General features: G+C 32.9%; 1 pseudogene; it reads right to left on the bottom strand.

Moving 5' to 3' along the window:
• Positions 1-768: 768 nt before the first annotated feature.
• Positions 769-9243, bottom strand: LOC117071031 (annotated as a pseudogene).
• Between the last annotated feature and the right edge of the window lie 2668 nt (positions 9244-11911).

The following is an 11911-nucleotide window of genomic DNA, read 5'->3' on the forward strand; positions in this document are numbered from 1 at the left end:
CTGCCTTCTTTTCATGTTTAAGAACTGAGGGTGAATATCAACTCGGTAGATGAACTTGTGTGACGACACTAAGTCAGGGTCTTCCAGTTTTGCTGTGATTTTCATAACACCTTGTTTACTTGTCATCACATTTCAAAATCCCAAATTATTCATGTATTTTTTATTTTTGCCCATACTTTGTCTTTCTAATTAGCTTACACAATATGTGAAGACTAGAACCATGTTTAGTTTATCAACTTTTGTGTCCATAGGACCTAGGTCAATGTTTGCCACATGGAAAACATTTATTACCTATTTATTGGACATAAATGATTGAACAAAAACCTTATTCCCACTGGGAGGCCACTCAAATTTCTTAAATTAGCTAAATACTCAGTGACATAACACCTGGATTTTAAAAAAATGAAATTTGACCTTCTGTAATCCTTATGGTCTAAGTAAAATTTGTGATATAGATGAGAAATAACCCAATTTTCTTTAATTACAGCTAGTCTATGAAATTATTTAAGGGGGAATTGTATATGCAATACCCTGTAGTTATCTTTAACAAAAAGCATACCACACTTTATATTTTTCAAGTAACCTTCTTTTTCTTTTTTTCTATAAGAATGCTTTATTAGGCAAAACCGCATACTATGAAAATGCTTTAAAATGCAACAAGTTGTGAGGTAAAGACATGAAGAACAAGTGCATAGGGAGACATGGCTATCCCAGAACACACTGTAAGTAAATAGAGAATCCCCATACGCCTACTATTAACAGAAGGATCTAGGCCACCTCCTCCTCAGCACACTCCTCAAACTCTACCTCCTCCTCAAGTGTGACATCTTGGTAGTACTCTTGGTACTCAAACACAAGGTTGTTCATGCTCTTCTTGGCCTCGGTGAACTCCATCTTATCCATGCCGTCACTCATATAGCAATGCAGGAAGGCTTTGCACCTGAACATGGCTATGAACTGCTCCGAGATGTGCCTGAACAGCCCCTGAATGGTCATGTTATTGCTGATGAAGGTATCAGACATTTTTAGCCCCTGTGGTGGGATGTCACAGACAGCTCTTTTCACGTCGTTGGCGGCCAATGAGCAAAGTAGATACTGTTTTTGTTTTGAACATTGAGCATTTGCTCATCCACCTCCCATATGGACATGTGGCCTCTGAAAATGGCAGGCACCGTTAGGTAGTGCCTATAAGGGGGACGGGGGGGTCATAAGCAGCTATCATATTCTTGGCGTCAAACATCAGCTGAGTGAGCTCAGCCATGGTCAGGGTACTGCTGACTGCCCTGATTGGTGAGTGGGGCAAAGTCAGGCATGAAAAAGTGCAGGTAGGAGAATGGGACGATGTTCATGACCAGCTTCTGCAGGTCAGCATTCAGCTGGCCTGGGAAGCGCAGGCAGGTGGTGAACCCATTTATGGTGGCAGATACCAGGTGGTTTAGGTCACTGTAGGTGGGTATGGGCAGCTTGAGGGTTCTGAAGCAGGTGTCATAGAAAGCTTCATTATCAATGCAAAATGTCTCATCTGCATTTGCTATGAGACTTAGAGGGTGGCATTGTGGGACTCTAACATGGTGTCTGACACCTTGGGTGAGAGCAGAATGCTGAGTGTGCTTATGATCCTATTTAAATGCTCTGAATAACTATGATGAATTTACTTGTATAATCAGAATTCAGATAGAAAATTAAGACAACTGCTTTGTTTTCAACAGGAAGAAAAGTAAAATAAATTAAAAAAGGGAAAAAGACGTTTTTAAACCACCTTTGAAATGTTCTTTGCTCTACGTCGAAATTCTTGTTTTGAGATTACTTAATGACTGATATTATTATGTTTCTTTTTCTTTCATTAATATTGCTATTGTATGTGGGTAAACATTGTCTTGCTATCATATTAAAGAGTTGATATAGATTACCAAGTATCTGCATTCTATTAACACAGATTTGTATACATAGTGAGTATATATGGAAGCGTAATTGCTCAGGGAACTTGTTAATTATAATTTACTTTTTATGAAGAATTAAGATAAATGTATTGTATCTGTATTTACATCAAATACCTTGATATCTTTCATAACATTGGCATTATTGATTTCAAAACCAAACAATTGTTTGGGGGGTAGAGCATCTCCTGTATATTGTAATATGTTTGGTAGTATCACTGTGCCCTATCTGTCAGATGCCAGTAGTACTCTTACCCCAAGATGTGACAAGCCAAATTTTCACAGGTATTGCCAAATGTGCACTGTGGGGCACAATTGTCCCTAGGTGACAATAGGGGTGTTAATCTATATCTATATTTATATCTATCTCTGTGTATTCATCTATGTCTGTCTATATATTCATCCATTGGATAAAATTATAAATGGAGAAGCAGCTTACTTTCATTTATTTCTATTTTTAATTTATCTCTATTTCTTTACTGTGTTCTAATTAATTGTTGGTAAGTGGAGGTCAGCAAAATGTAAAGTTAAATTCCTCATGTCACAAATTTGCTCAGGTTTACTCATCTAGGTATACACTAAAATAAGTTTTGAGGACTAACTCTACATAAGCCACCATTATAAGTTACAAAGATACTTTAAATATTACTAAGAAGTAGTTGTTCCAGTCCAGGAGTTTTTAACATAGTGCAATTGTTGCTATCACTTCTTTGCAGCACCAGTCAAGGTGTATGTAGTCTAACAGAAAGATGAACATTTTAGACATATTTAGATCAATACATTTTTAACTTAGAATAAATGCCAGTATGTAGGAAAACTACCTGAGAAAATATAAAAATATAGCTTTACTTTTTCTGAATATTCGTAATAAAGAATTTGAAAGTTAGACTCCTTGAATATTATCCATGTTGTAATTGTGTTTGCATTGCCTCTAAAATGTGGATAGGCTATTCTACATACTGTAAGGGCCACATGAGCAGAGACCGCATCTGCAATGTAGTCTCAACATTTTAACTTCAAGATCTGAACCAGGCCTTATACATAGAATATCCTCAAAATTTCTTGAATGATTGAATGAATAGATGAGTGAATGAATAAATTAAAACAATATTCAACTTAAAAGAAGCTGAACTAGAAAAGAAAGGAATTCTTCTACAGCTCTTAGAAAATACAGTTAAAGATATAATTTCCTGTGAAAATTATTGAAATTCAAACAATTTCAAATCCCCCCCAAAATGTTTTTTTATCTGAGAAAAGATTTTATAAAAACAGAATTAATGGAAAACAATTGGCAATTTTCTGTAAGTTTTATACAGCTATTTGACTTACACATGAAAGGCTCATAAATGATTTTTTAGTGTACTGTGATATAGTGATTTTCACAAATGAAATGGTTGTTATAAAATGTCAGAATCTTTACTAATTTTGTAGTTTTATTATAATTGACTAATAACATTTCCCTCTTACTGTTTTACCCTTTTTAAAAATATAGTATTTTCATTTGCCAATTTTCATGGGGCTAAAAATATAAAATTCAGCCACTATATCATTCAAAGTCATCAGCTCTATCATCCTCAAAACCAAATTTTATACCAAATGATTAAAAATTTATTGTTGAATTAATTAATTCCATCCAAACAGAACTAAACTATATTGAAATGAATTATTTCTTATGCTTCCTCATTCCTGGAAAATTTACATTAAGTAGATTTTTACTTCTTCTTACTACTTAAAGTCCTTCCATTCTTCTCAGCTTCTATTTCAGCATACTCAGTTTATTAACTTCAGCTTGAAATTAATATGTTAGATTGGTTAATTTGGATATTTCTTGCTTTTTTTCCTTGTACTTGAGCATATTCTTGGTTCTTAGCTCTTCCACTGGGAAACATCAATCTAAGGTCTTATTATTTGAACATTGCAATATCGGTGCAATATTCCGGTCACTTTAGAAGTCAGTTTAAAACTGACTTCACATTGCAATCATTATATTTCAGTATCTCTGCATTATATTGTTCACTTTAGAAGTCCATTTACGACTTTTCCATTGAGAAAAATAAACTGTATTTTCAAGGAGTCAAATAGCCAAAAAGATAAAACAGCTATAGCGGAAAAGCAATGGAGATAAATAGTCCTTTACATTTTATTCTGTGTAAAAGTGTTCATTCAATTAATTAGAAAAAAAAATCAATGTTTACAACATATTAGGATATAGATACAATTTAACTGATTTTATTCCAAATTACCAAGTCTAAAAATATTGTCATTGTTGCAATTTACTGCTAATGAAATAATACATTTTTTACTTTTTTTTTTTTTTTCTATTTTCCCCTTTCCTCCTTTCTTTTCTCTTTTTCTCTGAGCGTATTACCTCACGGGATCACATCCTATAGACATTTGCCACAAGAAAACACCCATTGTAAAGGACTGCTTCCTCTTGTTGCCTGCAGTTCCAACACATGTTGAGTCTGTCTGCAGTGTTAAAGCACTTTGTTAAAAAACATTTAGGACTTTCTTGTGGGCTTCAATAATTTCTTATATAAAAGACTTACTATATGGACCTGAAGAAATCAGAAAATGAAGCAAATGCATTTAAACCACTTAGCAAGAGTCAGGTTCCTCCCAGCCTTATCACTATGGCATAAACCAATAGAAATTTATTTCTCACTCTCAAAATGTCTGATGCAATTCTTATGCCCTTCCTTGATTTAAAACTGGATAGTCTGGACCACTTGTGTCTTAAAGGCAGTGTTCCACTAGGAAATAGACAGGGATGAGACATGCACATATTACTTCAACTTAGAGGTAACTGGTCACAGTTAAGCCCATGGTTCCAAAACTTCTACAAAGATGACTGAAATACACAGCAATAGCATATCAAATATTTGGCTTGGACTGTCAGTGCCATATAGGGTTACCAAATTATGAATAAAATTTATGTATTAGCAAATTTAAAATTGGTTTTAAACTGATAGTAAAGTAAAATAGCATTGTTTTAAAGAAAATAGTGATCTCATTTGTATGTGTGTTTTTGTATGTAATACAAGGATGATACTATCATGATGTTTCTCAAAGTTCTTTGGGATCAAGGCTTCTTTCAGCTTACTGCACACTTATCCTCATTACGTGACCAAAATCACCAAGATGGTAGAGAAAGGAACAAAGTAATAGAGAGAAAGGTATGAATGCCAACTAGATTTTAAGAAAATCTATTCAAACTGTTATATGACATTTCCTTTTCATCCCACTGTTCACTGTCTTGTCACATGACCAAATCAAGAAGCAAAAGGGTTTTGCAAACATTGTTAGCTATAATTTCTATAATTATGTAGAGGTAGAAACAGAAACATAGGAAAAAAGCAATCTCCATCACCATTAATCATAAACTAGTAGAAAATGCAGGATCAAATTCTAAGAGGCAGGAAAATCAAGATATTAAGTTTTAATTTCTGAAAAGTGTGAAACTTATTATAAGATACTCATTAACAAAAAGAATTTTCATATACTATGCAAACAACTAAAGATGTTTATTCCCTGTATTTTCCTCTGTGAATGAACCTATGTTTTCCTTTGATTAAGCTGATAAGTGGTATACATACTTAGAATTCACTAATTATTTTCTCTTAATCTTGAAATTATCAATTTCATCTATGTTTGTATTTCGTTTTACTTCTGCATTTTATTTTCTGTACTTACTCTTTAAAATAGAGAAATACTTATATAATGCCAATCTTTCCTTTCATATATTTGTATAAATCTGTTTTTTGAAAATAGTACTACTTTTAAAATAACACTACTATTCAAAACCATTTGAATGTCAAGTTCTTCCTTTAAATAATGAATGAAAATATTTTTAGTTGTTGTTAAAAGGTTACATTTCTGTAAGAGAATAAATAATGTTGGTTAGCATTCCTTTGTTTTACAAATATGTGACAGATTTATTACAGAAAATTCATGTAAAAACCTGCTATTTCTGTTATCATAGTTGAAATTATGACAGAAATCCTATTTTATTGCTTTATTTTCAAAGGACAATAAGTCTAGAAAGTCATAAAATTTGTCAAAGTTGTAAAGTGACATGTGAATGTAGAAATTCTCTTGCCATTACCTAGCACTTATCTGAACCAAAAAAAGACTTAACCACAAAAACAATAGAGAAAACATAAATGATGATGACAGTAGTAAATACATGGAGCATTTAATTTCCATTAGGCACTGTGCTAAGCATGTAAAATCAATTATTTTAGCACATTGCATATGGTGGGGAAATTAAGACTTCTGTTTTATGTATGTTATATTAAAGCATATATAAGTAATTTTTTTCAAATTCCACAGCTAATAATCAAGAAAAAATTGAATAAGTTTGAAGACCAGCTTAGAAAATATGGTGAGACCCCATCTCTATGAAAAATTAAAAAATTAGCCAGCTACTAAGCAGGGTGGGGCAGGAAGATCACTTGAGCCCAGGAGCTCGAGCCAGCAGTGAGAAATGATTGCATCACTGCACTGCAGTCTAGGCAACAAAGTCTGACTCCCATCTCTAATGTGTATGTCTGAATACGTTTCAGAACACAATGATATTATCTAAGAGACAATAAAAGACCAGAATATGAAATGCACGTAAGTTGGGAAAATGGTTCAAAATGTGTACAGCAAAACAAGTGTTTGAGTGTTTGTGCTTGTATACACATATGGTAAACCTTTTAATTTATTATTATTATTATTATTGTTTTCCAAGACAGAGTCTTGCTCTATCACCCAGAGCTGGAGTGCAATGGTCCGATCTTGACTCCCTGCAACCTCAGTCTCCTGGGTTCAAGCAATTCTCCTACTTTAACCTCCAGAATACCTGGGATTACAGGCACGTGCCACCATGCCTGGCTAATTTTTGTATTTTTAGTAGAGATAGGGTTTCACCATGTTGGCCAGGCTGGTCTCCAGAAACTTTTATTGTTAATATTCAAAAATATCATTAAGAATATAAAAAAGAATAATTACTTTGGAAAAAAAAGAATTGTATGACAAAAAGAGTGTGATATAAAACAGTTCTAACAAAAAGGTGAAGTTTACCAAATATGTGAACAGTTTAATTCTCAGAGAAATAAAAAGTAAAAATAAGTGAAATTTAAAAATGTTATTGTTCATAAAAAAGTAAATAAAAATAAGATCTTAAAATGTTAAGACAGTAAAATGAAAATAAACAATAGTAATAGGTATGATCAGAGACTGGCAACTTCACATACTGCTGGAAGTAAACTGGCTGACAAATCTAGCAACTATATACACCTTTGATTATTAATTTTGTATTCTAGGAATTTAATGTATATAATAACTAAACAGAAACAAAAAGATAATTTTAATTAACATGTTAATTATAATAATTATATATAATCTTTTACTTATTCAAAAACAAGCTAATAAAATTAGGCTTTATTTAAACAATTGATATATAGTATTTCACTTTACCTTTAATAATATGTAAAAATGTTCTAAATCACAAGTGTTCTAAACCACATATTAATATAAAAAGATAATCTTTCAGTTAAGATATCAAAGTAAGCCATGTGATTCACACACCACTGGCTAAGTCATAAACAACTAAATGATAGCTAGACATGGAGATAGACATAGATATAGTGAGATAGATAGATATCTAAAGGTTTCTTTTCTTTAAAAATGAATCTAGTCCATTGACGCTGAATATATGCTATGGTTTATCCTCCTACCAGATGAATCACAAAAAACACATAATATAAATATATGTCCAGAAGAAAAGTAGGCTGCATATGCAAGTAAAAAACATACCTTCTAAGAAAAATAGAGTTCCTAGAAAATAATTTAAGAAGCACACTATTAGTAATTGTCCCTTGCATTCAATGATTGAAACATTGTTAATATTACTTATTACAATTTTTAAAATAAGTTATGTATTTCCATAAATATTTCCATTGTATATCTCTATATCCTGCAACTGACTGTATAAAATATATACACATTTTATGTATAGTTATGTGGGAATGTATACATACATGTACATACATATGCTCTAGTTTGACTTTCTTTTTATCCTCATAGTGCAGCCCTCATCAAGTATGCTTGATATTCTTTTCAAATAATTCTTTTTTTTAACTTAAATATATCATGGCTCCTCATATGTTTCAGTATGTCTTTTGTCTTTATTCATGAAAACCTGTGAGTTGTAGCCAGCTTCAGTAACAAACACTTATATCTGGTTCCCCTTTTCTTCCTATGCAAAAGGGAAACTTCTCAGCCCTATTACAGTTAGAGCTAATTCATTTTTCTCTGGACGAGGAAATGTATTGGAAGTGCTGCATGTCTTTTGGAGGGTAAAACTATAAAACCCCCTGTGAATAATCCAGTTCTTTTCTTCTCCATCTTTCATAAATATGGAGACCATATGTGATGGCTGAACTATTATCAACATAACATGCACAGTATGTAACGCTATGGCACTACTTTCTTTTTTCTTTCTTTTTTTTTTTTTGAGGCAGAGTCTTGCTCTGTCGCCCAGGCTGGAGTGCAGTGGCCGGATCTCAGCTCACTGCAAGCTCCGCCTCCCGGGTTCCCGCCATTCTCCTGCCTCAGCCTCCCAAGTAGCTGAACTACAGGCGCCCGCCACCTCGCCCGGCTAGTTTTTTGTATTTTTAGTAGAGACGGGGTTTCACTGTGTTCGCCAGGATGGTCTCGATCTCCTGACCTTGAGATCCGCCCATCTCGGCCTCCCAAAGTGCTGGGATTACAGGCTTGAGCCACCGCGCCCGGCCGGCACTACTTTCTTTGCCAGCTGTCCTAGAATTGCAGTCATGTTTAATTATTTTTAAACACTCACATTAATAGAAAGTCAAGCTCTGTCAAAATTATCTTACCAATGTTCCTTACGTTTCCCCTCCTTTTCTCTTCCAGAGATACTAATCAGATTATTGAAATTATTACTTGCTTTCCAGTAGACTCCTCACTATTCAATTCTTGCAATATATGACTGTGAAAATAAAATTTCTAGACATTGATGTTGAGGTGTTTGTCTCATGTTAAAAAACATTTTTATGGCTTCCTGTTGAGTATAATATACAACTCAAATTCCCAAGTATTCATGACTATTTCTACACAGCCGCAGTCTACATTTCTAATCTTATAATAACTCACTGCCCACAAGCCCAGCTACTATAATATTTATTATAACTACACAAGAACTGCTTTATACTCTATGGAATTGCTGCGCACTAATACAATTTCAAGCCTTGCTATTTTCTTACCCAGTATGCTCCTGCTTCTTTGATTTACCAGTCATAACTCTCACATTCACTCATATATCACTTTCTCTGTTAAGTTTTCACGACTCCAACTCCCACTCCAAAAATTAGTTTAAATAAATTTCCAGCAGTCCACAAATTTAGGAGATGTACATGGTCAAAAGGATAATAAAGTACAGAATTTCATTTTTAGTTTATTTTGAAAGATAAAATGAAGTTCTAAATTATTTTTAATAATGTGATGCAATAATTATTAGAACAAACATAATTTCATGTACAAATTCAATGTGTAAAAAGATACAGAGTGAACAAATTGCAACATAACAAAAGCTATGCCTGGGCCCTTAGTAGAAGGATAAAATAATTTGACTTGTGTTTATAGCATAGAGGATGTTTTACCATAATCTCCAGCATTTTATCACAAAAATAAAAGAAACATTGAAAAATTTAAATTACAATTATTCATTCACTTTCAGGAAAATATTGTCAGATAATACTCCATATAATATAAACAACTGTGAATGACGGTAATAAATCTTCATCCTTGTAAGGAATTCTCACTATATTAAAAGCTGATAGATTAAAATAATATAAATATTTCACTTGTCCTTAAAAATCATTTCAGATCCTGTGATCAAGATATGGGATGTGGCATACAATATAAAATAATAATGCTCTGCGGATGAACAAAATTTGGTGTAATTCCTAGTTTGGCAGCTATTTCATTTGGTCTCTCTGATCTTATTTTTGTTTAAATCTGACTATCATGAGGTAACCGGTAACTATACCTATCTGTTGTTTTTGTTTTATAAAGCACCACATTTCATTTCTATAACACAGCAGTGAGTCTAGCTAGCTACTTCAAGTATCTTTGGTTTTACATTTTTTTTTTTACTTCAGAAGGCTTCTTTGGTGTTATTCCATCTCAGAAGTCTTTGCAATCTTTATAATGTTTTCAAGGAAGAAACAAACAAACAAACTCAAAAAACTTTGAATACACTTTAAGAAAAATGCCTATTCTTAAAAGGATGCAGACTTTTGAATTTGGTTGGTCTTCAAAAATAAGATGAGTTCTTTTTGATATAATAACCTGACAACAAAATTGAATGTAGGTTTATATTGTTGTAAAAAAAAATAACTTAAAATGCCTTGTCACTTATTCTAAGATAATGAAAGGAAAGTTCATGGAAAAGTTTTCTAAAATAAAAAAAAAAATTAACAGTTTACATTTCTCACAGGTACGCTCAACGGCGCTCTCTCAAGTATTGCTTTGTCATAATGTTTGTATACTGGTGAAAATAGTTCTTTTCAGAGGAACTTGTTTTGTCCCCATTGAGCAAGTTTGCCACAGTGAAATAGGTGCAGATAATTGTAATATAGCACAAGAATCTCTGTCCAATTTGTGGATTTAAGATAATTGCATAATTAATGCAGAATCTTAGCTTATTAAAGTTTAAAAGATAGTGGGGAAGGTGAATAGAAATGCCAACATTTCAAAAGTTGCTCCCTCTATTTATATTTTTGTACCTTAAGTTATATAAAGAAAAGTCCTTGGTTTACAATTAATTTCAAAAACAAACATCAATACATGAAAATGTATATTAACAAGAAAATATGCATGCTGTTCAATTAGTATATATAAAATGAGATACCAGAGAGAAGATATTATAACCTATTTGAATACTACACTGAGGTTTAATACCTCTATAAGTACTAAAGCTTATAAATAAGTCATCCATAATTTATTTTCAACAAAGACATTTCTATGTAATTTAATTCCACTATTGCAAACTATAAATGTTCATTTCTACGAAGAAGGTAATGTCATTTATTATTTCTGTAAGTGAAAGAGTATGCTTGATGTCATCTAGGAAATAGATAAGTAAAGGTAGTGCTTTCATGGCAAGCTGATCCTGCATGTTCCCTTTTGAAATAACACCCTACTTTCCTAAGTTTCAAAGTACTTGACATGATACTCAAAATTTGCAATGTGGAACACCATTTTATTTTATTTTATTTTATTTTATTTTATTTTATTTTATTTTATTTTTTTATTATTTTTTTGAGACAGAGTCTTGCTCTTTCACCCAGGCTGGAGCGCAGTGGCGCAATCTCGGCTCACTACAAGCTCCGCCTCCCAAGTTCACGCCATTCTCCTGCCTCAGCCTCCTTTGTAGCTTGGACTACAGGTGCCCGTCACCGAGCCCGGTTACTTTTTGTATTTTTGGTAGAGACGGGGTTTCACCATGTTAGCCAGGATGGTCTCGATCTCCTGACCTCATGATCCGCCCGCCTCGGCCTCCCAAAGTGCTGGGATTACAGGCGTGAGCCACCGCGCCCTACCACCATTTTATTTTTTATTCTTATAACCTATAATCACTCTATATTGTCCTTGATTCAAAAACAGTGTTGCAATTACGTTATTCGGCTAAGCCAAAATATATTGAACATCTACGATGCTTGCCAGTTGTGTGGTTCAAAATAAACAATATATTGTTACCCATTAGAGAGATATAATTTAACAGGGAGACTGACATCTCCTCAAATTATAACTATAAAATTATATATATATTATAATAAAAATATATTAAAAATTACAGTAGAAATGTGAAAAAAAAAAAAACCCTTAAACTTTCTGTGGGAGTTTATGTCAGACTTTACAAAAGAAATGGGTTTTGAGTTGAGTCTTGAAGTGGAAATTCATGA

The sequence above is a fragment of the Trachypithecus francoisi genome, unplaced genomic scaffold (assembly GCF_009764315.1).
Source record: "Trachypithecus francoisi isolate TF-2019V2 unplaced genomic scaffold, Tfra_2.0 Lachesis_group3, whole genome shotgun sequence".
NCBI classification, from domain to species: Eukaryota; Metazoa; Chordata; class Mammalia; order Primates; family Cercopithecidae; genus Trachypithecus; species Trachypithecus francoisi.